General features: G+C 50.1%; 1 protein-coding gene across 1 annotated transcript in view; it reads right to left on the bottom strand.

The window, feature by feature from the left end:
- SLIT3 (slit guidance ligand 3) overlaps positions 1-27,065 on the bottom strand; it is a 670,365-nt gene that overhangs the window by 459,757 nt on the left and 183,543 nt on the right. The gene's annotated exons all lie outside the window — the stretch shown is intronic.

Genomic DNA, 27,065 nt, shown 5'->3' on the forward strand with positions numbered 1-27,065 from the left:
AATAGATGAGTAGGTGGGTGGATGGAAGGGAGGGAGGGTGGGGAGGGGACAACGGAGAAAAAGGAAGGGGGAGAAGGAAGGAGGCACAAAACAAGGAAAGAAGGAGGGGTGACAGAAGGAAAAAAGAATTGCCTTGTTAAACGCAGGTGCCCTTTTAACACTGTATTTACCCAACATGCTTTCATCTCTTAGGGACAGTCTGGGGACCTATTAAGACGATCTGGGGCACCATAAAGAAAATGAAAAGACAACCCACGGAATGGGAGAAAATATTTGTAAATGAAGCGACTGACAAGGGATTAATCTCCAAAATATACAAACAGCTAATGCAGCTCAAAATAAAATAAAAAATAAATCAGTGAGAAGATCTAAATAGACGTTTCTCCAAAGATGACATACAGATGGCCAAAAGGCACATTTATGTTCAACATCGCTAATTATTAGAGATGATGCAAAACTACAGCGAGGTATCACCTCACACTGGTCAGAATGGCCATCCTCAAAAAGTCTATAAACAATAAATGCTGCAGAGGATGTGGAGAAAAGGGGACCCTCCTACACTGTGGCTGGGAATATAAATTGGTACAATCACTATGGAGAACGGTATGGAGGTTCCTTAAAAAACTAAAAATAGAACAAGCACATGACCAGCAATCCCTCTCCTCGGCATATATTAGGGGAAAAAAACATAATTTGCAAAGACATGTGCCTCCCAATATTCACTGCAGCACTATTTACAACAGCCAGGCCATGGAAGCAACCAAAATGTCCATCAATAGAGGAATGGAGAAAGAAGATGTGGCACATATATACAACGGAATATTACTTAGCCATAAAAAGAATGAAATAAGTCCTTTTGCAACAACATGAACAGACCTAGAGATTATGTAATAAGTGAAGTCAGAAAGAGAAAGACAAATACCATATAATATCGCTTATATGTGGAATCTAAAAAAAATGATATAAATGAACTTATTTACAAAATAGAAACAAACTCAGACTTAGAAAACAAACTTAGAGTTACCAAAGGGGTTGATAACCATGGGTGGAAGGGTGAATTTAGAGGAAAGGCATAACATATTCACACTACTGGAGAAAATAGATAATTACCAAGAACCTACCACGTAGCACAGGGAAATTTTTCCCATATATGCAATCGCCTATATGGGAAAAATGAATGGATATATGTATATGTATAACCGATTCTCTCTGCTGTACACCTGAAACTCATACATTCTAAGTCCACTATATTCCAATATATTTTTTTTTTTTTAAAAAGGGGGTAAGGCGGGGATGGGGAGGGATACATTAGGAGTTAGGGATTAACGTATACACACTACTATATATCAAATAGATAAATTAACAAGGACTTCTTGTATAGCAAGGGGATACAATATTCTGTAGTAATCGCCGCGGGAAAAGAATCTGAAAAAGAACAGATATATATATATGTGCACACACACATATACATAAAACTAAATCACTTTGCTATACACTTGAAACTAACACAACATTGCAAATCAGCTATAAAAAATAAATTTAAAAAAGACCCGTGGGGCAGACTACCAGGGAGCTATTTCTTCTGCAAGAAGAGCAGTTTCCGGGGAATGTGATCTTAGCAGTCATGGGCAGGGTGGCCATCAGGGGTTCTTAGGGGAAGTGGGCAGGGAGGGGGCAAGAACAGGAATGCCATCAGTTGACTCTGGGGCTCTACAGCTTTCTCTGGAGCGCCCCCCCACCCCAAAGTCCCCCATGCTGCTCTTCGTTGCATCTCCCCTTTGTTAGCTCCAAACCCAGATCCCCCAGACGCAACTCAGAGGATCAAGTGCATTTTCCACTCCGTTTCATGCCACCTGGAAAGCCAAGCGCTGCCAAGGTCTGAGCTGTTAAAAACATAAGTAGGGAACCCCCAAGGGGCCTGAACAGGGAGCCGTTCAAAATGTTTTCTTCCTTTAAAAATTTTTTAATATACTCGACAAGCACTTCCTCTGAGCTTGGGGAAAACCTGTCAGAGGGATGCCCAGAGCAAAGGAAAACTCTGAGTCTGGGCCAGCTGCCCATGCCTTCCTGACGGGTATCGCTGGGCCCAGCTTGGTTTTCTTTCTTTTGGAGAACTAGCTTTTCTCACCCTTGGTGTTTCACGGCTTGGCGTTCCTTATGCAATCCCAAGTTGCTCCAGGAAGAACATCCCTTTCCACGGAGCCACGTGACCAAGTCGCCTTGCACACAAAGGACCTCGTCGTCTTTAACAGGGGCACCCCCTGCCCAAACCACGCCCACAGGCCCACCTGTTTGCACACCATACCCATGTAACCCACAGGTAAGCACCATCTTAGGCACCCTTTTGACCTGAGTGTGAATCCATTCCCACCAGATGCAGAAACTTTTTTTCCCCTGAAGCCCCGAGACTCAGTGAAGATGATTTTTTATGACCGTAAATGAGAATCTGAACAAATGCTGGCAGGCAGGGCGGACTCTGTCTATCTGTGGATTCACCACCTATTATTCCACACGACACACAACTCTAGCTCTAGATATTTACCGCTCTGATCAGGCCAGAAAGGGAGATGCTGCCTCCAATTCGTACACGTGAAACAGCTCAGCCAACACAGCGGCAAAAGCGGCGGAAGCTGACATACCTCCGAAGGCACCAAACGATACGAGGGTGACGTGCAGGTGGCTTCTGACAAAGGTGTCATGGGAAATCTCAGACGTCTACTGGACCACACAGGGTCACTACAATGAGGCGATTGTTCAGGTCCAAGAAGCAGGAGTCCCAGTTTCCCAACCTGTACTTTTCCCTCCCAAAGGGGCATTTCTGGAGAAGTCAGAGGAATTCTGCCGATTGCATCTCCAGCCCGGCCGCGTGCCAGGTTCCAGGGAGGTGGGAGGGTCACACACCTGGCTGGGCAGAAGGCCCCATATTGGAGCTCTGAACATCCGATCTCCAGTGTCTGCCCCTCCCAGCAGCACAGAAGCTGGGGGCCTGCTCCCCGAAGCCTGGGGAAGGTTTCACAGATCGGCTGCCTCTGCTCCACCTTCTCCAGAAATGACCTGAAGATGAAATTTCGCCAGCCCACCCCCTTCTCCCCAGTCTTCTGACACTTTGTCTTCTTCTGACCATCCTTCCTTGTTTCTGGAGGGAAAAATGACCTCAGAAAATGTTCCGATCAGCCTGGAATATGCCTCTCGGATTAATAGGTTGCGTTTCCATAAAAGCAGGTGATTTACAGGTACAGCAGCCCCCAAGCACAAACACAGCGGCCTTGATGTACCAGGCTGGCAGGAAGGACGCAGGGTACCGCTGGGGGCCCTGTCCTTATCCTCCCGCCTGCAGGTGTGGGTTACTTTCATGTGGCAACGTGAGTGGCCACGGTGCCCAGGTGAAGCAGCATGCTGGGTATGTCCGTGAGGGTGCTTCTGGATGAGCAGCATTTGAATCAGTGAGCTCGGAAAATTAGACGGTCCTCCCCGGTAGGGGTGCGCATCGTCCAATCTAGCGAGGGTCTGAATAGAACAGAAGGCCGAGGAAAGAGGAACTCACCCCCCTTTCCCGCCTCACTGGTTGAGCTGGGGCATCTCAGCTCATCTTCTCCTGCTTTCAGACTGGGATTTACCACATAGGCTCCTGTGGTTCTCAGGCTTTGGATCTTAGACTGAGTGATACTCTCAACTTTCCTGACTCTCCAGCTCGCTGATGGCAGTTTGTGGGGCTTTTCGGCCTCCGCTGTTGCATGAGCCAATTCCTTAAACTAAATCTCTACCTACCTACCTAACCTACCACTTATTCATCTATCTCTCTAGCTAGCTAGCCATCCACCCTTCTATCCATCTATCTATCCATCCATTCTTCCTCCTTCCTACCTCCCTTCCTCTCTTTTCCCGCATCCATCTTTCTTGCAATTCACTTTCTCTTTCTTCTCTTCCTTTTTTTCTTTCCTCCTTCCCTCCTTTCCTTCCTTCGTTCCTTCCTATGTATCTGTCTATCTGTGTACCTACCTACCTACCTACCTCTTTTTGGTTCTATTTCTCAGAGAACCCTGACATATATTTATATGACTTATTCATCATCTATTCAATCATTCGCCATTTCTTTCTTTCTTTTTTCATTTTTTGTTTTTTGTCTTTTTAGGGCCATACCCACAGCATATGGAGGTTCCCAGGCTAGGGGTCCAATCAGACCTACAGCTGCCAGCCTACACCACAGCCACAGCAACGTGGGATCCAAGCCACGTCTGCGACCTGCAACACAGCTCACAGCAATGCCGGATCCGTAACCCACTGAGTGAGGCCAGGGATCGAACCTGCAACCTCGTGGTTCCTAGTCGGATTTGTCTCCGCTGCACCATGACGGGAACTCCAATCATTCGTCATTTCTTAATTCAATTAATTCTTCCTTCCTCCCAGGTCTTCTTCCCTCCAGCCTTCTCTCCTCTTCTTTTTCTTCCATGCACTCCCACTGGGTTCAAATCCAATAATAATAATGACTGTGCTGAGCACCTACTGTGTGCCCTTCACAGGGATGAATCTTTTTCAGACTTGTCATTTTTTCCTGGTAATTTTTTGACTAGGTATGATTATTAGCCCTATTTTACAAATATGAAAACTGATCTTCCAAGTAGGTAGTACAGCTAGGACGTCCGGGTGCTGAGGGTGAAATCCAGGCAGCCTGACTTCACAGCCCACCCTAGCCTTAACCATGACTGTGGCTACCTGCCAGCTGGTCCCAACCTCAGTGTGCTCGCAGTGCAGTGGGCAAGGGGGGCCACATAACGCAGCAAGTGCACTGGGGTTGGAGGGGGGCATCTGACCTGCCTGAGGGGAAGACAGGGAGTGTTGCAAGGAAGAAGCGACATCTTAGGTGAGTCCTGGCGGCAAGCAGGACAGCTGCCAGCTAGAGAGGAAGGTCCAGGCACACTTGCTCGATTTATTTAAGTGCAGGTCAACTGACCACGAGCCAGAAAGTAGCTTCTGGTCTGGGGAGCAGATGTCAGTGAGACCACTGGCCTTGAGCTAGGAATGCCTTGTTCTATGACTCATCTAATCACCCTGTCAAGCCCGCCTCTGGTACCCTGGATGCTCAGGATGCAGTGATGACAGAGGAGAGTGCCCTGGCCCACAGAAGCAGGGAGATGCAAGCCTAGAGGAGAGCCCGGCAGAGGGCGGGATCCAGGCCAAAGGAAGAAGAGCAAATGTAGGCTCCCTCTGGGTCCAAAGAGGCCACGGTCAACCTCACCAGTCGGATGGGGGAGGGAGGGCAGGAAAATGCTCTGGACTGGGCTACATTCCATCTGCATGCACATAGAAGCTTTGGAAATGTAGGGTGAATCCTTCAAAGTAGATGAGGCTCAGTTTACCTCTTAGTCAAATGAGGGATATGACTCCATTCTACAGGGTTGCTGTAGGCACAAAGGAAAGAGTGGCAAGGAAGCGCTGTGTCAAGAAAGCAGGCAAGAGAGCCAGGACTAATGGGGCCATGTTCTCACGCAGGCAGAGGAGGGCAATGGCAGCCGGACAAATGATGTGTGAGGTCCCTTTGGATGCCAGGTCAGTCCTTCAGACACCGAGGGCGAGGAGAAAAGGGAAACGAAGGCACCAAAAACACGATCCACAACCTTTATCACGACCATGTGACTCAGAGCTTCTGTGCTCCTAAGTCCCTGGTGGAGGGAAAGGCTGGAGCAGATGCTGAGTCGCTCCATCTTCATCCTCCAGTGTTTCTGTGGCTAATTCCCGGTGCCTCCATCCTCGCCAATGGGTCAGAGATGCCGCCAGGTTCAGAGTCAGGATGACTCATCGGCGCTCTCGCTGGTCATTGACAGATGACAAGCTGACACGAGGAAATCCCACTGAACAACGAAGCCTGCAGGCAAGAAGATGCTAGCTGCTGCCTCTTCAAACGTCCTGTGTTTTTTAAACAAATAGCCCAGCATGGGAGCCCGAGTGAAAGTTGATAATCGGAGCCTTCCTCCCGGGGAGCCGCATCCTGGCTAACTGGTTTTGTTTTCTGTTTGTTTTAACAAAGGAGAAGTCAGTATCCAGCATTTCGTCTCATCCCAGGTCCCATGGATGTCTGACGTTACCCTTCACTCTGACAGTCTTAGAGAGTGAAGAAAAATGGGTTGTCACCTTCGAAGAAGAAAGCGATGAATGTGAGACCTTTGGTTCACGTCCAATGTTTAGTCCAGAAGACCAGCTAACAAATGGCCCACCCACGTCCATTCCTGGGCTCTTGGAGGCTCCCTTTTCCCAAGACAGACCTGGGCAAAATCATGAAGCAGGTGAAGTTTGTTTTCAATGCCCTCATACCTTCTCTACAACCTATCATGGAATCTAATTCTCGGGGGAGGTCTCTGAACGCATTCACATCAAAGTGTGATAGATTACATTTTTATCCCACATACAGTGAGGCAGGAATCCAAACTTTAACTACTAGAATGGAAATCTTGGCCTTCTGGACTCTGCCCCCAGAGAGCCCCTGGTCACCATGCCCACACCTTTACCCATCAATTCATTCTCTGCAATACAGCTGGAGTGAGCCTCCTAAAATGGAAATAGTTCTGTCATTTCTTTGCTAAATACCCCTCGATGGTCTTGAATCGTTTTAAAAAAAAAAATTGATCCTGATGATCCTGACTCTCCTTACCTGTGGGGACTCAACCTGAGTGTCATCATATGCTCCAGCTATGGCAAGTGGTTTTCTAAATCCACTCTGCTTCCCTACCACAGGGCCTTTGCACATGCTTCTCCTATTGCTTCTTAGAGGGATTTTCATCTGCTTCCCATCTATCTAACCTTCTACGCAAACTTCAAGCCTCAGCTCAAGGGTTCCCCACGTTTCAGTGGCCTTAACATCCCATCTACTCCTGACTGAATAAGTCCAGATATCCTGACCGTACCTGTCCTAGCACTAACTATTCTGCACTGCGGTTTTCCATGATACTTCTGTCTTCTCCAACCAATAGTGAGCCCTACATGTGAAGCAACCCATGTCTAACTCACCTTGGCCCTGTCTCCTACCAGTAAATACTGACTATATGGATGAATCCTGTAATCTGAAGGGCAGCGGACTCTCCCAATGTCCCTCAAAACTTTTCTTCACTGCCTGTGTGGAGCTGGATACAAAAGGGAGTATGTGTGTCTAGGTGGGAGTGAAAACTGGGGATCACACGCCCTGTCTGATGGGGACAGCTGTCATCACCTCCAGCCAATTTTAAACAACTGCTGCGACAACTTCTGATTTTTCAAAGAATCCAGATATTTGGGTTATTTTTAGCATGAAAACATGTAGACAATCACGCACACATGTATATACAGAGATGCAAACACAGACACACACCACTGAGAGCCTCATTTGGCTCTTAGGTCATGCATTGGTCAGAGTTCTCAGGAGTTGTGTGTGTGCATGTATATTTATACCTACAAAGAAAAAATGTAATATATATTTATACATAATATAAACATAAAACAAAACTTTTATAACATGTGTATTTATATATAATAACACATATATAACATGTGTGTGTATATATGTGTGTACATCTATGTATAACACAAACACATATTACATACAGAGAGAGAGATTTATTATATGGAGGCTGGCAACTCCCATGTTTGCAGAGTCGATATCCCACTGCAAGTGCAAAGGCCAGCAGACCACAGTCCACCCAGGAAGAGCCAATATCCCAGTTAGAAGCCATTAGGTGGGAAAATGCTCTCTTACTTTGGGGAGGGTCAGCCTTTTTGTTCTAGTCAAGCTTTCAACTGATTAGATGAGGCCCACCCACTCAGGGAGGGCAATCTGCTTTACTCAGCCGACTGATTGAAATGTTAATCCCACCCTAAAGCATCCTCACAGAAACACCCAGGGTGATGCTCAGCCAAATATCTGGGGATCCTGTGGCCCTGTCAAGTTGATACATATAAGTAACCACAACAGGCCACTTCGGTCGGAAATCAGTGAATTTTAAGCATGTTTTATCCTTCAGAAAACCCCCGTTTTGCTTCCCACTGAATCTTCCCCACCACTTGAACAGGATAATGGCCATAATAATACCGATAAAGAGTAGCAGTAACATTTGCGAGTGACGACTCTGTCCAGGCCCTATTCATGGTGCTTTATGTACATTAACTTCTTCAATCTCCAAAACAATCCTGTGTGACACTGGTGTTACTATTCTTCTTGCCATTTGACAGAGGTGGAAACTGGGGGCGGGGGGATGCAAAGAGAAGGTTAGACCATACATTTAAAGGCACACGGCTCCTCAAGAGTGAAGGCTGCATTTGCGCTCAAGGAGCGGGATCCTTCCCAGCGTGTTATATAAAAAAGCAAACCAAGTTTGTTCTGTTAGAAGTGGCGGTGCGGCCCCTTCCTCCCAGCCGGGGCCCTGGAATTGCAGGCCTGGCTCAGGTGATCCACAAAGGCTCTGAGGAACACCAAGCTGAGATATGCGACTTTGCGGCCCCCCCGCCCAAAGGCAGGTCGACTCTGCCTGGCCAGTTTGAAAAGCCAGTGACTGCCGGTATCCTGAGTTGTCCCCTGAGCCAGAGCCAGGAGTGTCTGTGGATACTGAGACCCCTTTTCTACTTTGAGCCATTCTTCTTCCATTTGAAAAATGCAGGAATTAAATTACATACCTCCAAGCCCCTTCCCCGGGGCCCTCGGTGCTGGTGCTGGTGCTGGGATTGGAGGTGGGAGGCTTGGATGGAATCGCTTGCAGCCTGTGCCAAGGGGAGCTTTCTAAAAGTGGCCTGGCACCCCACTCCCACTCATGCCCACCACTCGGGCCAAGGGCAAGCCTGCACAGGCCTGGGGCTGGCCCCGCCGTCCAGACGCTTGGGTTCCCAGCCTTCATCTCACAAAGCAGGAAGGGCAGCAAGCATCCTGCCCCTGCCACCCGAGTGGACCTGCCACTGGCTGCTCCGGGCTGGGACTTCCTCAAGACCGGACCGTGAACTCCGCAGTCACTCGTTACAGGGCTGGCTACAACTTGTCAGGGATCCTATTACTCCTGAATCCAGTTCCAAAAACAATAAGGGGCCTGATATATTAGCCCTGATTAAATTGGCCCACAACACGCTTTTCACTTAATTCACCTATTTTTCTTCCTGCCTCTCCTTCTCCGGGTCCCACCCCTCGAAGCTCTATTTGGAGACTCCCCCACGTTGGATCCCAAGGTGGGTCCCCCTGCTGAGAAGCAGACCCGTGAAGCCGTGCCCCGCTAGGGGCCAGAAGCTGTGAAATCACCTGTCTTTTGTGCATTTTTACACCTAAGCCTCAATTAGGGGACGCTCCCAAAGAGCAAATGCGCCCGAGATAAATGAGCCTGGGCAGAAACGCCGGGGGAGAGGCGCGCATGCTCGGCTCCGTCACGTGTGCCGGTTTCCTCTTAGAGGTTTTTCTTGACATCTTTGCGGAGGGTAATTCTGATGAGGTTTTCACCTGTCAAAATGAAAGGGCTTTTAAAACTAACAGCCGATTTCACACAGGGGCCCTATTTAATCTTAAATCAAAGGCCCATTGAACTCGAGGAGGAACTGCACGTGGACAAATGGATCCGCGGGCCTCGTTCTCCGCTGTCACTGAGCGCCCGCGTTCATTCCAGCCCAGGTCACGCTGCGAGGCTTGTCACCTTCTCCTGGTCACGGGCTCCCGTGAGTTTTTTTTCTTTTCTTTTTTTTTTTTTTTTGCACAAGTTTGGTAGGGGGAGGACTTTGTGGCACCACCCACCAGCTTTGCCTGGTCTCCTGGCAACCAGGGAGCCATCTGGGAGCCAGCCCAGGACATCTCGCCTCGTCGGTGGGGTGGTCAAAAGCCAGCAGCGCCAGGGAAGCTCCCAGGGGAGAAGAGGAAGAGGCAGTTTCCCCAGTTTGCAGGATCGGGCTGCCCTGCCCTGCACGCTGCGTCTGCCCTGCTAGTGTGTGCCCTTCTAGACTGGGTTGCTGCATCGTGAAAGCAACATGTACAACCCTGTAACTTCCCAAGAAGAGTTAGCGTCTCCGAAAAAAGCCTCAAGTATGATCACATGTAATTGTTTTATAGATGCTGGCATGGGTTCAGGGAAGAATGGGTTTTTAATACCGAATCTTTCCATTTCTCTTTGTTTCCCTGTGATTTGTGGGCTCTGTGAGTGGCAGGTTTCTGGCAGATCCACAATTTCGATTTCCCCTTTGTTTTCTCACGCTCAAGGAGTGCAAGGTTCCTTTTCTTCCCTTTCCTTTTTCCATGCATCACAAATACTATTTAATGGGGTGGGGGGTGGTGTTCTCCCCCCTAGAGACACATCGTTTGGCTAAACCGCACATAAATTTAACCTCTCTCCAAAGAAACATGAACAATTCTAATGCACATGTATGTACACAATCACGGCGATTGAGAAGGCTTTTCTTTCTCCTTTTAACCCAAGGAAATAACCCAAGGTACAACCACTTTTGCCCCATCTTCCTCCTCATGGAAAAGTGATTTTCAGGCAAAGGAGTGCAAGAGGGCCATTCTCAACTGTGTTGAGAACACACTTCCTGCGACCTCCTACAAAGGCACGCTGAGGGTTACCTAGGTTTAGGGGTGCCTTCGAGGGAGAAGGGAGCCTCAGAGTGCTCAGACCTGTAAAGGTAAAACTCATCCACCAGCAAATGCACTCAAAGGCCATCCTTGGATAAACCAGCATGCTCCAGAGCAGAGGGAACTCAAAAGAACAGGACGAAGAAATTAGGGTCAGTGGCCTTGGGTTTGTATCAGCAAGCGGACGCCAAGGACCTTCTTCTTTTAAACAGACCTGCTTCAGAAAAAACAAACCCCTCTGGCTGCAACATGGAGGGCAGAGCACAGAATGACCAGTGCTGGGACTGTTGCAATATTATAAGTGAGTGACACTGAGGGTCTAGGCCAAGGGTGTGAGAGGGGAGGGGAGAGGGGGGAACTCCACGACGCTTTCTGTCCAGTGGACCTTTCCTCAGCATCGCCAATGCAAAGTGACTCATCCTGATGTGACCGTCTTGGCACAGTCATTGCAATGTCTCAATCGTCACATCAACATACAAAGCAGGAGTTCCCTTTGTGGCTCAGCAGTTAACAAATCCAACTAGGATCCATGAGGATACAGGTTCGATCCCTGGCCTTGCTCAATGAGTTAAGGATCCAGTGTTGCCAGGAGCTGTGGTGTAGGTCACAGACACGGCTTTGATCTGGCATTGCTGTGGCTGTGGTGTAGGCCGGAGCTGTAGCTCCGACTTGACCCCAAGCTTGGGAACTTCCATATGCCGAGGGTGCGGCCCTAAAAAGCAAAACAAAAAACAAAACAAAACAAAATAAACCATGCAAAACACTGTTTTACAAATGGCCAGGAATGAGTGCAACCATCAGCTTATCCCGATTCCTTGTCTATCTCTGACCCCCTCCTCCCTCTCGGTCTCAGTCCTGAGCTTCCCCTGACCCTTACGCCCCTGCACGTGTTCCGTCACCCCTCCCCATCTCCCTGCAGTGCGCTGAGGCGGCACACCACATGCTGACCGTTTACTGGCTTGATTTCTGGGTCATGTCAAAATGACCCCGTGTCGAGACAGCCAGGTCAAACTATCACCCACCCCTGTGCAGAACTTCAAAAGAAGCGAAAGCCCTTCAGCTTTTGCTGATGAACCCTCCAAAGAGAGACCTGGGGAGCTGGTAGTAGCCTGCAGAAAGCAGTCTCCAGAACCTTGAGCCAGACCCAGCTTCCCTGGGCATTCCAAGGTCACACGCATCTCGGGACGAGCGGCAGGAGCAGGAGAGATGCTGCCAAGGATATCAGAGGAGGCAGCACCTGTCGGCCCCTCATCCAGGGCTGCCCGCCCCGTGCAGGAAATGGTCCCTGCTGGGCATCCTTGCAGCCACTTCAGCCAGGCCTTCTTTTTGCTCCTAATTAGTGCTGAGCAGGGCACACAGCCCCTGCCTCCTCACGACTGCCCATATGCTCCTTGCGGCTAGTGGAGGAGGTGAGGGACTTGGTCTCCCTTCCTCTTTTTTTCATAGATCGACCCTTCAGTGACATCCTCCCCCACCCCCCCAGCCCAGGCTTTTATGCCCAAACCCAAAAGGGCTCCCGGGTGGGGGCGTGGGGGGGGGGAATGAACATGGTAGAAAATCAAGCCTCCTTCTCCCCCTTTACAGACTCGAATGCACTTGTTGGTTTTAATTTAATTTCCTAAGAGCTGTGGCCTGCATCCTTCCAGGGCGCTCAGAGCTGAAACACTGATCTTTCATTTCGAGGAGATGGGGCTTTGACATTTCTGCAGGCGTGGAAAAAATGTTCTTATTCTAAGCTGTGGGCCTTGGATGTGGTCAGAGGATGGCTTGGCTTTGGGCGTGGAGATAACCTCTCCCAGGGGGTGAGGGCCCCGGGGAGCGGCCACGGTGGGGTGCTTCAGGATGATGAATGCGAGGCCCCCGGCATGTGGGGATCACAAGGAGCCTGGGAAGGAGGAGGGCCCGGGGCCTTTCCTCTCTGTTTCTGTCTGGCTGTCTGACTGTAGATGGAGCAAAAACCACCACCTGGCTCTCTGCTCTGCAGCCCAACTCGCCCTGTGAGTTTCCCCAAACGCTCGCCCACGTCAGGGCCTTGGCCTGCATTGTGCCCTCTGCCTGGATCCAAAGCCAAGTGCTTCTTCTTGGGCCCTGGCCTCGTCTCGCTTTTCTTCTTCCTCCTCGCTGCAGCTCAAGTGTGCCTGAAGCAGGGTCCAAGGCAGGGTGGTCCTCCCTGACTTCGCCGGCCAGCTCAGAGGCTGCCCAGGGACCCTCTCCGCACCATCACCGCACACTCTTAACCTTTATTACAGATGGAATCCCGGGTCACTTCCACGGATGTGTGTTCAGTCCACACCTGTCTCCCCCATGAGACCATATGCTCGGTAGGGGTGTTTTTACCCCTGGGCGCCCAGTGCAGGGTCTGGAATTGAGCAGGCAATCAACGAACACTTGTGGAAAAAGTGAAAGGTGAGAAGTTCTCCAGATGGACGGCAAGGAGAGGCGCACTCAGTCCAGACAGCAAGGCGCTCTGGAAGAGAAGGGCCTTTGGGGTCAGGCCACCTGGGTTCAAGCCCCTGCCCTGGCACTTGGATGCTGGCATCGCTACACGTGAGTACAGATTCCTGGCAGACCTGCGGCAGCTGGCACAGCATGCTCCAAGGACCAACAGCACAATAGACCCGCCAGAGGCATCTTACCACTGGTCTGATGTCCAGAGGGATTGTTTTGGAAAGGGGAGGACTAAAGGGACTCTCACGAGATTGGGTTTAGGTACTACTTCCTCCAGGAAGCCTTCCTGATTCTCACTCTGCTCACACCTTAGTCTCTCATCTGTGTTCCTACAAAGCACAGGTGTCTGTTCTCTATGAACGCTTTTTCTTTTTTCTTTCTTTCTTTTTTTTTTTTTTTCATTTTAGGACTGCACTTGCAGCATATGGAAATTCCCAAGCTAGGGGTAAAAGCAGAGCTGCAGCTGCCAGCCTATGCCACAGCCACAGCCATGCTAGATCCAAGCTGCAGCTGCATCCTACACCACAGTTCATGGCAACACCAGATCCTTAACCTACCCAGCAAATCCAGGGATCGAACCCACATCCTCATGGATCCTACTCGGGTTTGTTTCCGCTGAGCCACAATGGGAACTCCTCTAAGAACACTGTTGACACTAATACTGGTCTTGCTTTTGTTTTTTGCTGAACAGCAAAGTGATTTACGGATACAGGTACCCACATCCACAAAGTATAGACTCTTAATCCCGGTGTTCCATAGCCATGATGCTGGAAGTCCTAGACTCACTTTTTTTATGTTTGCATCTAGATTTCACTCACTAGGCCCCCGGCTACTCAGGGGGAGAGGCCCTGTCAGTCTTTCTATTTCCTCTCCTCCCTTCTCCTCGCCTTTGGCAGAGCTCACAGCAGGCCAGGCAGTGAACTAGCTGACAGGATACAGCGCTCCAAACAATAGCAGCAGCACAGAGATCACGTTCTTATCTCAAGGAATAGCTGATCTAATGACAAAGAGACACATCCATCCAGACTCGCACACTGTCATTCCTGGAGCATCGAGGGGGTGGATAAACGCCAGGATGGTGCTATAAAGCCAGTGCTGGGCGCTGTGACCCGGTGAGCCAGGTCAGGGCGAGGCTCCTGAGTAAGGGGTGCTGTGGAGTATCTGTGAAGGAGAAACAGGAGTTGACCAGGCAGAGGGGAAGTGAGGAATAGCTTAGGTGGAGGGACAGTTTACAGAAAGGTCCTGTGTTGGAAGGATGCTCGGCCAGTTAGAACAACACAAGGAAGGGCAGTGAGACTGAAGCAGAGAGAAGGCGAAGGCCTGCTGGGTATGAGGAAGCAGGGAGGTCCTAGTGCCGACCCACGGCACCCTGTAGACACCAACAGAGAATAGCCTCGCCCACTGGGTGTGCATAAGAGGGTCTCAAACACAAGCGTGGCGTAATCCAGTGTAAACTGTGGCATGAGTCATCTGGATGTGGACTGTTGGCATATGATAGGGCTTTGAGGGTGGGGTGGGGGTGCTGGGCAAAGACGGCTGTGGGGAGGAGGTCCCGCTGTGGCGCAACAGGATCAGTGGTGTCTCTGCAGTGCCAGGATGTGGGTTCAATCCCTGACCGGGCACAGTGGGTTAAAGGATCAGGTGTTGTTGCAGCTGCGGCACAGGTTACAACTGCGGCTTGGATCTGATCTCTGGTCTGAGAACTCCATATGACGAGAGGTAGCCAAAAAAGAAAAAATTAAAAAAAAAAAAAAAAAAGGCTGTGGGGAAGCCAGTGAGGAAGCTAGTGCAATACTCCAGGTGAGAAGTTGCGTCGCTTGGTGTTATGAGCTCAAACGTGTCCCCGACCACTGAGGTCCTAACCCCCAGTACCTGGGAACGTGACCTCATCTAGAAACAGGATCTTTGCAGGGGATCGAGTTAAGACGGGGCCATAGGGATGAGCCCAAATGCAACTGGACTGAGTCCAGTTATGCAAAAGGGATACCGGACACGGAGAGAGACAGACAGACACAGAGGGAAGCGATGTAAAGACACGGGGAGAACACCGTCTACAATCCCAGGAAGCCCTGAGGCTGCCGGGGGCTGGGAGGGGGGCAGGCCAGGGACAGACTCTCCCTTCCAGCTCTCAGAAGGAACCAGACCTGTGACACAGGCATCTCGGGTTTCTAGCCTCCAGCTGTGAACCAACCCATTTCCGTTATTTCAAGCCACCCACTTGATGGTATTTTGTTTCGAGGAGCCCTCGCCAACTAAGACCCTTGGTTTAGATCGGGAGTCTGCAAGCTTTTTCTGGGAAGGCCTGGGAAGGGCCAGGGAGTAAACACTTTTGTCTTTGGGGGCCAGACTGTCCCTGTGGGAACTATGAGCTGTTACAACGTGAAGGCAACCCCTGGGCGGTAGGTAAAGAAGTGGGTAGGACCGTGTGCCAGGAACACCTGACTCCCTCCAATAGGCAGCAGGCCGGGCCAGGGTTTTGGACTCTGGGTCCAGGTGATGGTGGTGCAGATGAAGAGAAGGGAGTGGCATGTGAGATGCAGGGTCTGCAACTCGGGTCCCCACCCCTCAACATCTAGTTCAGACCCGACACCAGTGAGGTGCTCAGGGGACACCAGACTAGTGGGTCGTTGTGGTCCAGGCAAAACGTGGGGGCCGATGGGTGGTTTCAGCGCTGGCGTTCTGGTGCCTGCTGCTAGGGGTGGATGGCCTACGATGCCCGTGCTTAGTGTGGCTTGTTCTAGAGCAGGTGCCCGGGCCTGAAGGCTCAGTGAGGAGGAAAAGGCCCGGGGGCTGTGCACAGCAGACACAAGGCACGATGCGGCCGGTGCTCGGGGACAGTGTCCTGATGCAGGTGACATCGGTGGTGACGGTGAGGAACTGCCTGGCTGAAGGTCCCCCCAGAGAGTGGAAGAGCTCGGCCGCAGAGCCTGCAATCCTGGATCGGCCGCTTACTTGCCGCCTGACCTTGGGCCTGTGACTGAATGAAGCACTTTGAGTCTCCCCTTCTGCCCTCATTTGAGGAGGAGAAAGCACAGTGCCGGCTCCATCACAGACCTTCGTGACATTTTGGTTTCTGTCCTCTCCCTCGGGAGGCTCTGGAGTTCACAGCCGGCTTGGCGGTCACTACTTGTATGTCCTCGGCTCCAGAGTGGGAAGGAGGGTGGATACCCTGAGCCTTTGCCGGATGCCCCTGCGGCCCCCCAGAGCTATTCTCCACCCTTCTGGGAGCCCTGCGGAGGCTGACTCAGTGGCCGGCAGTGCCAGCTCGCCTTGCCCTCTGATTCCAGCTGGGTGTGGCCTGGGGAGTCAGGCACCGCAGGACAGAGATCGGGGTACTTATCCCCCGGCTGGCTCCCCCGTCTGCCGGGCCGTGGACTGGCAGTGCTGGGTTCCTACACCCAAAGCCATGGCTCCAGTGGGCTGGCCCTTTCTCCAGGGCTTTTCTCACCTCGTTCTGGGAACCACTGCTTCTGCTCACCGTCCCCCCCTCAGGCCTACGGGCGGATTAGCTTCTCGCTGTTGCTACAGCTTCTGTGCTGAACCATCACTGCTCCCTGGCACTTATGACCCATCTCTGTCTTTGTCAATATCTCCTTCCTTAAGCCCTCTTTTCAAACTATTTTTAATTGCAGTAAAATACACATAAACTCTTACCATTGTAACCACTAGTAAGCGTACAGAATAGTGGCATTCAACACACACTGTGGTGTGGCCATCATCACCTCCCCTCTCCAGAACTCTTTTCATCTTTCAAAACTGGCACACTGGACCTATTTTATGTCCCTTTTCCCTGCCCCCCTGGGAACCATCATTCTACTTTCTGCCTCTGAATGGTCTACTCAAGGTACCTCATATAAGGGGGGGGGGTCACACAGTCTTTTGTGTTTACCCATTTCTCTCTTTTTGTGACTGGTTTATTTCACTTAGCATATTTATCCTTAAGGTTGGCCCTTAAGGTTCATCCACACTGCAGCACGTGTCAGAATGTCCTTTCTTTTGAAGGATGAATAATACTCTGTGGTATGTATATACCATGTTTTGCTTATCAGTGCATCTGCTGATGGCCACTTGAGTTGCTTCTACCTTTTGGCTATTGTGGAAAATGCTACTATGAATATGGGTGTGCAAATATCATTAGAACCTCTTTAATTGTCCCTTTGAGGGTCCCACTGGGTTCCTCCCAGGACTCTCACTGATACAGAATATACACTTAGCATCATCATGTCATTTGGAGTAATTAAGTTAATACATGCAAAGCACTTAGGTCAGCACCTGACACCTGGCAAGTGCTTGATAAATACCTGCCGTTACTAAGGTCTCTCTGTGTGGCAGAGGCGGGGTGGCACCGTATCTTCATCTCGAGCGCCAGCTAACTACCTTCCCCAGCCTCGTTCGGCCCGGACCATGGGACTGCCCTCTAGTGTGTGGAATGTGAGTGGAGTGGGACATCCCTCCTAAACCTGGCCCACCCAAACCTCCCCCATCTAATCCTCCCTGCATCTCCCCTCCTGTGGGGTAGACATCCACCTGGCAGGAAGGTGCTAGATGCCACATGTTAAAGATGGCAGAGCTGCCACCAACCTGGGTCCCTCCACGGGAGGAGCAGAGGCAGGTGCTAGTATTATTGCACATGTTTTACAGATGACAAAACCCAGGAGATGTGTGACTTGCCCAGCACTTACTCTGCCCAGCAGAGCCTAGATCTGAACCCAAGCAAGCAGTCTGGCCCTAGGGTCCACACTCCTAAACACTGCTCTGCACTGTCTCCCCTTTAAACTTTAGGAATAAGCCTTAGCAACTGCATTTTCATTTTCCCAGATAACCCCCAGACCCAGTCTAAACTCAGGCTTGCTGCGGAGGAAATCCAGGGAGCTAACCGCTGCACCACAAGGCCAAGGTGCCCGGCTGGGCATCCCAATCCCTTGCCTTTCAATTCCCAATGGGGCATGTGAGACAGAAGGGAAAATGCAGCACCAGCCTGGCCACCTTTGCTCTGCTCTCTGCTGTTCTGTCCTCTTAAGGCCACTGGTCTGCTCTAACCACCCAGTAAGTAGACTGAAGACAGAGGGGTGCTCCCTGGATCCGTGGCAGCAAAGCCGGGATTACCCACCGACATTACAGCTGGCAGCCTCCGGCTGCTGGCACCCTTTAAAAGAGAACACGATGGCAATTTTCCAGCTAAATTCTCCCAATTAGGGAGTTAGGGAAACATTATCCACCGGAGGATCAAGCTGATGAAATGGAGGGGGCCGGGCTGGGGAGGAGGGGTGCTCATCTCTGAGCGTTGGATGGCTCGGCCCAGGGCGTGTATTTTCAGGGGCGTTCGTGGGGAAGCGGCTGCGGGTCTAATGGGCTGCCCGGGGCCAAAGCAGTGATCCGTCCACCTCGGCCTAAGTTTGGAACACATAACATGCTCTGACATCCCAGCTCCAGTCTGGATGGAGTGGGAAGAGCAGGGGCACAAGCGCAGATTTACATCAAGTCAGAGCGAGGAGGAAGCTGAGATTCCCACCTCCACTAGACTCAAGGTACGGATGGGGACACTGAGGCCCTTCCAGAAAAGTCCAAGGCAGGACAAGGGCCTGGAGTTCTGACCATTTACCCACACAGATCCTCTGTCCCGTGGTTTTCTCATCTACCGAGCCTTGCTGAAGTGTAGGCATTTTACACCCGTCATCACACTGAATTCTTACAACTCTGGGAGGTAGGTACTCGTGCCCCCTACCAACTACCCAGGAGGAAACTGAGATGTATTCAGTGCAGGGGTTCCACACACAGACCGAGCCAAAGGTTCGTCCCCATGGAAAGGCCCTGGCTTTTATCACCAGGATCCTATTCCCCAATGCATGCCCATTTCGCGGTTATAAGGGTAGCAATACCAACAGCGCATTCAGCACCAGGCCAACTGCCGAGCCCAGCATATCTACTTTAATCATTTCAGCCATTCCTGTCCAGCGACTCGTCACTCCCCACTCTGCAAATGAGGAAACTGGGCCAGAGAGAAGGAGGAACCTGCCCGGGGCTCACACTCTGGTGGGACTCCAGCCTGAAACCCCCCTGACTCGGTCCAGGGCTCCTGAACGCCATGTCCACTTTGGACAAGGCCTGCCCAGCACAGCGGGCACAGTGGGCCCAGCAGAGAGGCAGAGAGCAGCCTCCACACTGAAGGGAGGTGCTCCATAGAGTGGTGAGAACTACGCTCCCAGCCTGCAAATGCCAGAGGAGGAGGAGGAGGGGTGGAAGGAGGCGGGGGGAGGCTACAGGCATGCTCTGTGACGGCTGAGGATCTGAATGGAGCGCCACCGCAGGGCAGGGCAGCCAAGGGAGGTCAATCTGAGCAGGGACCATGAGCTCTCTGGTCTGCCTTCCACTGACAAGGCGTGGACCTGAGGCCACAAGTACTGGTTGTGTAGGGATTTCGATGTCAGATGCAAAGTTAGGACTTTGCCCTGGGGAAATGGGGGGCTACTGGATGTTTGGGGGTGGGGTGCCAAGATGCCTCTTCAAGATGAAACAACCCCGTTACCGTGTTCAGCTTGCATTTGAGGAGGGAACGCCTAGAGACCTGAAGAACTGATAATGGGGGGGCGGGGGGCATGAAGGCCACTCTGAGGGAACCCAGTGGCCGACTGGAAAAATACAGGCAATGAGGCCACTGTCATCACTGATAAGAGGATGTTTCATGTACAGAGTCTTTCTGTTAATTACATTGCTTTGGGCCACAAATATTTCTTCCCCTCAACAAAAGGTTGAGGTCGGAGGGAGAGCCAAGCTAATCAAGCCTAGATTATGAGAAGAGGCTCCAACTGCCTGGCACCAGCGCTGGAGAAACGTCCCCAAGCATGAAACAGCCTCTTGTCCTCTGATTCCCACAGCAATCACGGCCTGGTTGTTTATGGGGCATCTAATAAAAAACAAGGGGTCGCTGATTTGTTGCGGTTTCCCCGGGCCGGCCTCAAAGTCCACGCAGTCTTTTAGATGTACACAACCCGCCAGGGAGGGCTGCGTCCTCTAGCCGCCTGCGTGCCCACAACATCCGGGAAGGGCTGGGGAACCTTCATCCAGAGACGCACAGCCGGGAGAGGCTGCCCTGGGGTCCGGAAGGGGCACCGCTTCCAGGCAAGGCTGGGAGGGTGGGTCCCGCTGGAGGAAGCAGGGACAGCAAGGAGAGGGCAGACACGGGCCAACGTGTGTGCCTGCACGGTCCTGAGACACCAGGAAAGAGAAAGAAAATGCCGCTTTATAATCTGCGGGGATACACAACTTCAGCAGGCACCTAGCGTCTAAAAAAGCGCGGCTCTGAGCCCAGCACCGGAAGAGCCAAAGCGGAAGTGAATGAGCAGCGATCGCACGGCGTGACTTCCTGGATGGAGATGCTCCGCGCGGGGCCGTTCACAGCAATTATCTTCGCCTCTCACCCCATGCCCCGCCCTCCTCTGCCCAGAGGCTTCTTGCCACCTCGATATATGCCCATAATTCTGAAATCCATGGATATGTTTCATTGAGACTTGGCTCAAGTCTGCCAGAAAAAGCAAATTCAGGCCTGAACGAGTGGGATTTGGGCACGATGGCAGGGCCCAGCTGCTGCCAACCCGAACTGCACCTCGAATTTGACGTGGGAAGGGGGGGGGGAGGATGGAGGACTTCTGGGCACCGATGGGTGGTGTGAGCCAAAATTCTGTTTGTTTAAAAAGTTTTACCCAACCCACAGCCAAGGTTAGGGTTCTCATTCCCTGGAGATGTCTGATGAATGCTGTAGCACAGCTCCCAGAGGTCTCTGTTCTCAAAGAGGAGGACTCTCTTGTTCTCTTGAGCATGGTGAGCTCTGAATATTGACAGTGAATTTGGACATAGACCTAACAGATTTGAAAACTCTTGAGTTCTCTTCTTTGGCCCCTTAAAAGGCAAGTGAGAACCTTCCAGAGTGTTTTCTCAGCATGCGTTGCTATAATAAGGAGAAGATGCTCTGATAGGAGCTCAGAACAATGTTGTAGGTCTTTGGTCCTACCATGTATGCCTTCCACTTTAATATTTTTGAAGTGTGTACCTTTCCAATGTATAGGTACAACAGTCTTTGTATTAGACACTTTGTGTGATACATGCAATGAAGTCTTAAATGAAGACATCTGTGTGCTGGGGGAGGCACACTTGGCAGGTGACGCCAAGACCAGGCATCAATCTATGAGTGTGCCTCGCCAGTGACAGTGTCTAGAATGACCTCTGGCTTGCATGCTCTCCATCTTTGAGGTTCAAGGAACCTTTGAAATGGCCTTTGAAAGACCAGGTGAGGCCGAGAAGTGGAAACAAAATTTGCACATAGAGGTTTTGTCCTGCTCATCTTAAAACCCTAGGCAGGATCAGACCAAACCAGGCTCTCAACCCAGGAGAAAGGAGTCAAGAAGCAGAGCTCCATCTATACTTTATGTTAAAATTAGTGTAAGATGTGGTCTCCCAAGTGGCCTGCTCTGGGTCTCTAGAGAAGAGATGACTCAGGAATCTGGATGATAGTCCTGGGAGGACTAGGACCTTGCCCATCCCTAGGAGATGAAACTTAATAGTTGTTAAAAGAAACAGGTATGTCATTTGGCATCTGAAGGAATCTGTTTATGCACAAACCCGCCACTCTGATAGTAACCCACTATGAGAGTAGGAAACAGTAGCCACCTTTTCACCTGAACAGCATTTATGACAGTCTTTGGTTTGTTTATGCCTCTCAGAATATACTCCATGGTGCTAAAGTCCCGGATAACAGGCTGGGACTTTACGAATTTTTAAAAAACAATTTCAGTGACTACAGTTTCTAAAGTGTCATTTACAAGCACTTACTATGTACCAGAAATCATGGTATTCTACATAGATTATTATATGTATTCATCTTTTATAAATTTCCCAAACTCCCATGAGCAGTTAGTACTGAAGTTTATATGTGAATCCAAGTCTGTCCCGACCCAAAACCATAGACCACCTGTGAACTTAAAAGCACCAAAGCCAATACACATGGATGTGTAATACACTGGCCGACTCAGAGCCAAGGTCTTGAGTTTCACTAGAATAGCCTTCTTCATCCTTGCCTTGCCTTGCAGGTGACCCTTGGAAACTATCCCACCGAAATCTCACACAGGAACATTTCCCCCACGAGCACATGCGGCTCTCTTAGGAAACAGCATCCACCAGAGAATGATTTTTTGACCTTCCTGATGGTTTGATAAAGGTCCTCCAACTGACATAAGGCTTGGTTATGTTAATGACTAGAAACTGTTATCAGGCTGATTAATGCCGCCATTGTTTAAAACAATGATTCACCCAGCAGGTAGGACTCATGGGAACGTAATAGTGATAGTGACTAATCAATCTCCAAGGAATTGCCAGGGGATGCTGGTTTCATGACAACTGGCGGGAACAAGACACAGTCATTTTTCTGTGACATTGATGTTTCCTCCAACAGGTGGGCAGTAGCAGCAGAGCCCATTCATATCCCGTTTTAGCCACACAGTTGGCAAATACGCAGGGGCAGCAGGAAAGGGATGAAGGGACTTGCCTTTGGCTGACACCCATGGTGTGATGCCTCTGTGGCTCTCCTGCCTTCTCTCCTTTTTTTTTTTTTTTTTGCTTTTTTAGGGCCACACCTGCGGCATATGGAGGTTCCCAGGCTAGGGGTCAAATTGGAGCTACAGCTGCCAGTCTACACCATAGCCCCAGCAACGCAGGATCTGAGCCACATCTGTGACCCCACACCACAGCTCACGGCAACACCAGATCCTTAACCCACTGAGCGAGGCCAGGGATCAAACCCGCAACCTCATGGTTCCTAGTCGGATTTGTTTCTGCTGTGCCACGACGGGAACTCCATTCCCTCCAATCTTAACATCAACTTTCTCAAAGAGTGGGTGCTCACCTGAGTTGCTACTTAAGTGATTTCCTGGTTCACCTGACTTGGATGGTTTTCCTGCAACATTGCCAAGTAAAACCGGCTCTTAGTGAAGTCCATTCATGAAACCACACCAAAGACAACCTTATCAGAACATTTGTTTGTTATACTATTTAAAGAAAGAAAAAAATGATCAGCTAATTGATGAGGGAGAGGTACTAAAATCCCTTTTCATCATAAGGGCCCTTCATGTTTGTACCACTTGCCAGCCTTCAAATCCATCTGTGGGTCTGGCATTTAAAACCCTCCTGGAGTTCCCGTCGTGGCGCAGTGGTTAACGAATACGACTAGGAACCATGAGGTTGCGGGTTCGGTCCCTGCCCTTGCTCAGTGGGTTAACGATCTGGCGTTGCCGTGAGCCGTGGTGTAGGTTGCAGACGCGGCTCGGATCCCGCGTTGCTGTGGCTCTGGCGTAGGCCGGTGGCTACAGCTCTGATTCGACCCCTAGCCTCGGAACCTCCATATGCCGCGGGAGCAGCCCAAAGAAACAGCAAAAAGACAATAAATAAATAAATAAATAAAATAAAACCCTCCTCTATTTGCAGGAACAGAACAGAATCAAGAAGGATGTCTTCTTAAGGAGAAACGTAAAGAGAATCTCACCTTTCCTCTCATTTAAAATGAGGCTTAATTTGATCTTTCAGGAAACCTAACTGATCACTGATATAAAGTTAGTGATCAGCTTGGGATGGTGCAATAAGACATAAGATGGAACAACAACAGGGCCTGATTTTCTAGCCTTGTCCATCTTCCTCAAATAGTTGCTCTGGAAGCACAGACTTTGGAGAAATCTGAGTGTGTGTGTGTGTGTGTGTGTGTGTGTGTGTGTGTTGGGGGGGGGGGTAGTGATTTCTACCTAGTGCTGCCCACCACTGGCCCAGGAGGAGAGAGAAGGTAATGTGACCACAGAAACAAGAGTGATTTAAATGCTATGCTGCTGCTTTGACGATGGAGAAAGGGGCCATGAGCCAAGTGATGCAAGCAACCTCTAGAACCTGGAAAAGGCAAGGCAATGGGTAGCCTAGAGCCCCCAGGAGGAGTATGGCACTAACAATGCCTTGATTTCAATGCAGTGAAACCCATTTCAGACTTCTGACCTCCAGAACTGTAGGATGATAAATTTGTGTTTCTTTATGCCACTACAGCCATAGTAATTTGTTACAGCAGCTGTAAGAAACTAAGACACGTGATTCAAGATTTTCCTACCTGGCACACATCCCTGCTCTGTGCCCACCTCCACAGCTGCAGCTATCTGTGCTTAGCTTCCCACTGGTATTTACCCACCACAGTCCTGGCTTAACCACCTCTGACCTACCACCCACATGCAGCATCCAGCTAGTCCCCTTCTTCCTGTTTTAGTGCTGCCGGATCTGATCCTAGCATTTAGGTCTCAGGATTGATACAGGATCTTCTCTTATGAACTGAGCCTCCATTTCTTGGGAATGTACTGTGCGATCTCTTACTTCTCATAACTACCCACCAAATGGAACATATTATATTCCCCCTGCCCCAGAATGCACTAAGGAAGCTTATCCAAATTTACACAGCTGCTAAGTGGTAGAGCCAGGATTATAATCCAGATATGTCAAACTGCTAAGGTATGTTCTCGAAGACTCTTTAGCACGACCACACTCATGAGAGGCCCCAGGAGCTGTGGCTCAGAGCCTCATCTCTTAACCACAGTGACTCAGACTTAACTTTAGACAGTCCCAAACCTACACTTTTTGGATGACAGTTGAAATGGACTCAATCTCAACTTGATTTCATTCAAGAGAGGGCAAGAGTAAATTCGAGTTCTTGAGTGACACAGCCTGTATAGCTTTAGACTCCTCAACCACGGTGACATCCAATACCCCCAACGCCTACCCCTGTGGACTTGTGTCTACTGTGTCCGTGCCTCAAACACCTGACTTTTGCGCAGGGAGATGCTCCCATTACCCTCAAAGGGCTAGGGTCTGTGTTCAACACTCAGAATTGAAAGGGCTTGGCTCTCACGGTCTGCCAGCGTTCACGAGATCATTCATCTCGATATTCCTTGTTGCTCTGGATACCCATTTGGAGGCTATGCTATGAGGTGAACGCAGTCTCATCATTAACATTCTTTAAAACCCCACTGTCTGTAAATATTGGAGAGACAAAGGGAAAAACAGTCAACACTTCTTTCTGGTTGGAAGGCTTTTCCTTGTGAGTGATTTTTCTTAGGAAGTGGTTCTGTTCACAAGTCACGGGGTTTTAGAGCAGGAGGGGCCCACTAGTGACGGACTGGAGATGCTAACGTCACGGATCATGACCTAGCGAGGAAATCAGGAGCAGCTCTGGTTCCTAGTTCAGAGCCTTCTTCCTCTCCCTCAAGTCATCACCTGACTCTCCAATTCTACTGGCTTCTCAGAGAATTCGAGGGCAGCTCATAAGCTACCCTGAGGCACTCACTCTGCTTAGAAGATGGTAGCTCCTTTTCCCATCCCCCTAAAATACAGGGGTGACGTCTTGGTGCCTTTCACTGAGCTGAGAGTGAGGAGTTGACCAGCTTGGCCCCAAAGTGCCCTATAGATAATGCTGCTTCTGAAGTCTGCCTCACGAGGGCCTATGTTTAGGTGCTTCCAGATAGGGAGCGTGTTCTGAAATAGAACTCAAAGTGAAGGCTGTCACAGGACCGCTGGGAGCACAATCAGATGTTATTACACACTTAGACGACACAAACCAAGGTCTCAGACCACACGCTCAAGGGGAGGACCTGGAATAACTATTTGGTTGTCTGTAAAGCTGTCATTATTCCAACCTTGAAATTAAAACAAGGCCGCCCCAGTCTCGGGGGTCAGGGAAGCTGTTTTTGCAACGTGTCTGCCTTTTGCATGTGTACCATCAAAGCCCTGGGCTCTGGTACCCAGCGTCCTCCTGGCTCATCACAGCGTTTCTCTGACTTGAGGAAAGAACTCTTGGGAGCCATCTGGTTCCACTGGTTCGTGTCTACAGGATAGCTCATGCTGCCCTCCGGTAAGCTACCTCAGTAGCCCCGTGAAAAACAAGGGTGAGGCTGTACAAAGAGACGCAGAAGAGGATGGAAGAATTTGACCATCTTCCTCCCCAGAGCATGGCCACATGGTCAACTGTCCCCTTTATTTTTTAGGCCACTAGTGACACCATGGCCATCTCCTGGAACAATGAGGGCTGGCCTGCAGCCTACTGGCATCTGGGGATTACTTGAGTCTTTATTGGTCAGTGTCTAGTACTGACATTTCAAAGTCAAATATGCTTGCTTCCCCTCAACCATGATGATCCTTGGGAACTACAAATTTAAGCACATAAAACGGACACCCAAAGAAATGGGTTCGCCTAAAGAACCCTTGAACACTTAACTCTGTAGAAAGCTATTTCTAAAATCTGAACCTTGAGTATAAAGAATCCGCTACATTTAGTCTGGGAAATAACTCCCTCTTATAATATGGTGGTTATATCGAGAAGGCTAAGATGATTAGTGATGGACACACATAGACAGAGAAGCAGAGCTGCTGCAAGAAAATCCATTGTCCTTGTAGGAATGCCAAAAAGGCATCTCTGCTGAGCAGATAAATGAGAAAAAGCCTCCCTTTCCCTTGGGAAGACGCAGGCTCAGGGATGATTTTGCAAGTGAATCAGGAGATGGATTTCAGACCCCACCTGCACCTTCCAGAAAGTGGAAAGGACAGGTGTAGTAGATACCGAATGCAAACATAGGTAGAAATTGCTAGAACTTGAGTGACTGTTATGTCATCAGAGGAGAGAAAACTTCTGGAGCAACAGAAAAACCTCAAAGGAAAAATAATCATCAGTAGCATCACCTTAAAAGTGATGACTCTGTAGGGAGTTCCCGTCATGGCTCACCAGTTAAGGATCCCGACTAGGATCCATGAGGACATGGGTTTGATCCCTTACCTCGCTCAGTGGGTTAAGGATCCGGCGGTGCCGTGAGCTGTGATGTAGGTCACAGATGCGGCTCAGATCCCGTGTTGCTGTGGCTGTGGTGTAGGCCAGTGTCAGCAGCTCCAATTTGACCCCTAGCCTAGGAACTTCCATATGCCGCGGATGCGGCCCTAAAAAGCAAAAAAAAAAAAAAAAAAAAAGATGACTATGTAAATCTCTGGTGTCATC

This window comes from Phacochoerus africanus, chromosome 1, assembly GCF_016906955.1.
Source record: "Phacochoerus africanus isolate WHEZ1 chromosome 1, ROS_Pafr_v1, whole genome shotgun sequence".
In the NCBI taxonomy this organism is placed as follows: Eukaryota; Metazoa; Chordata; class Mammalia; order Artiodactyla; family Suidae; genus Phacochoerus; species Phacochoerus africanus.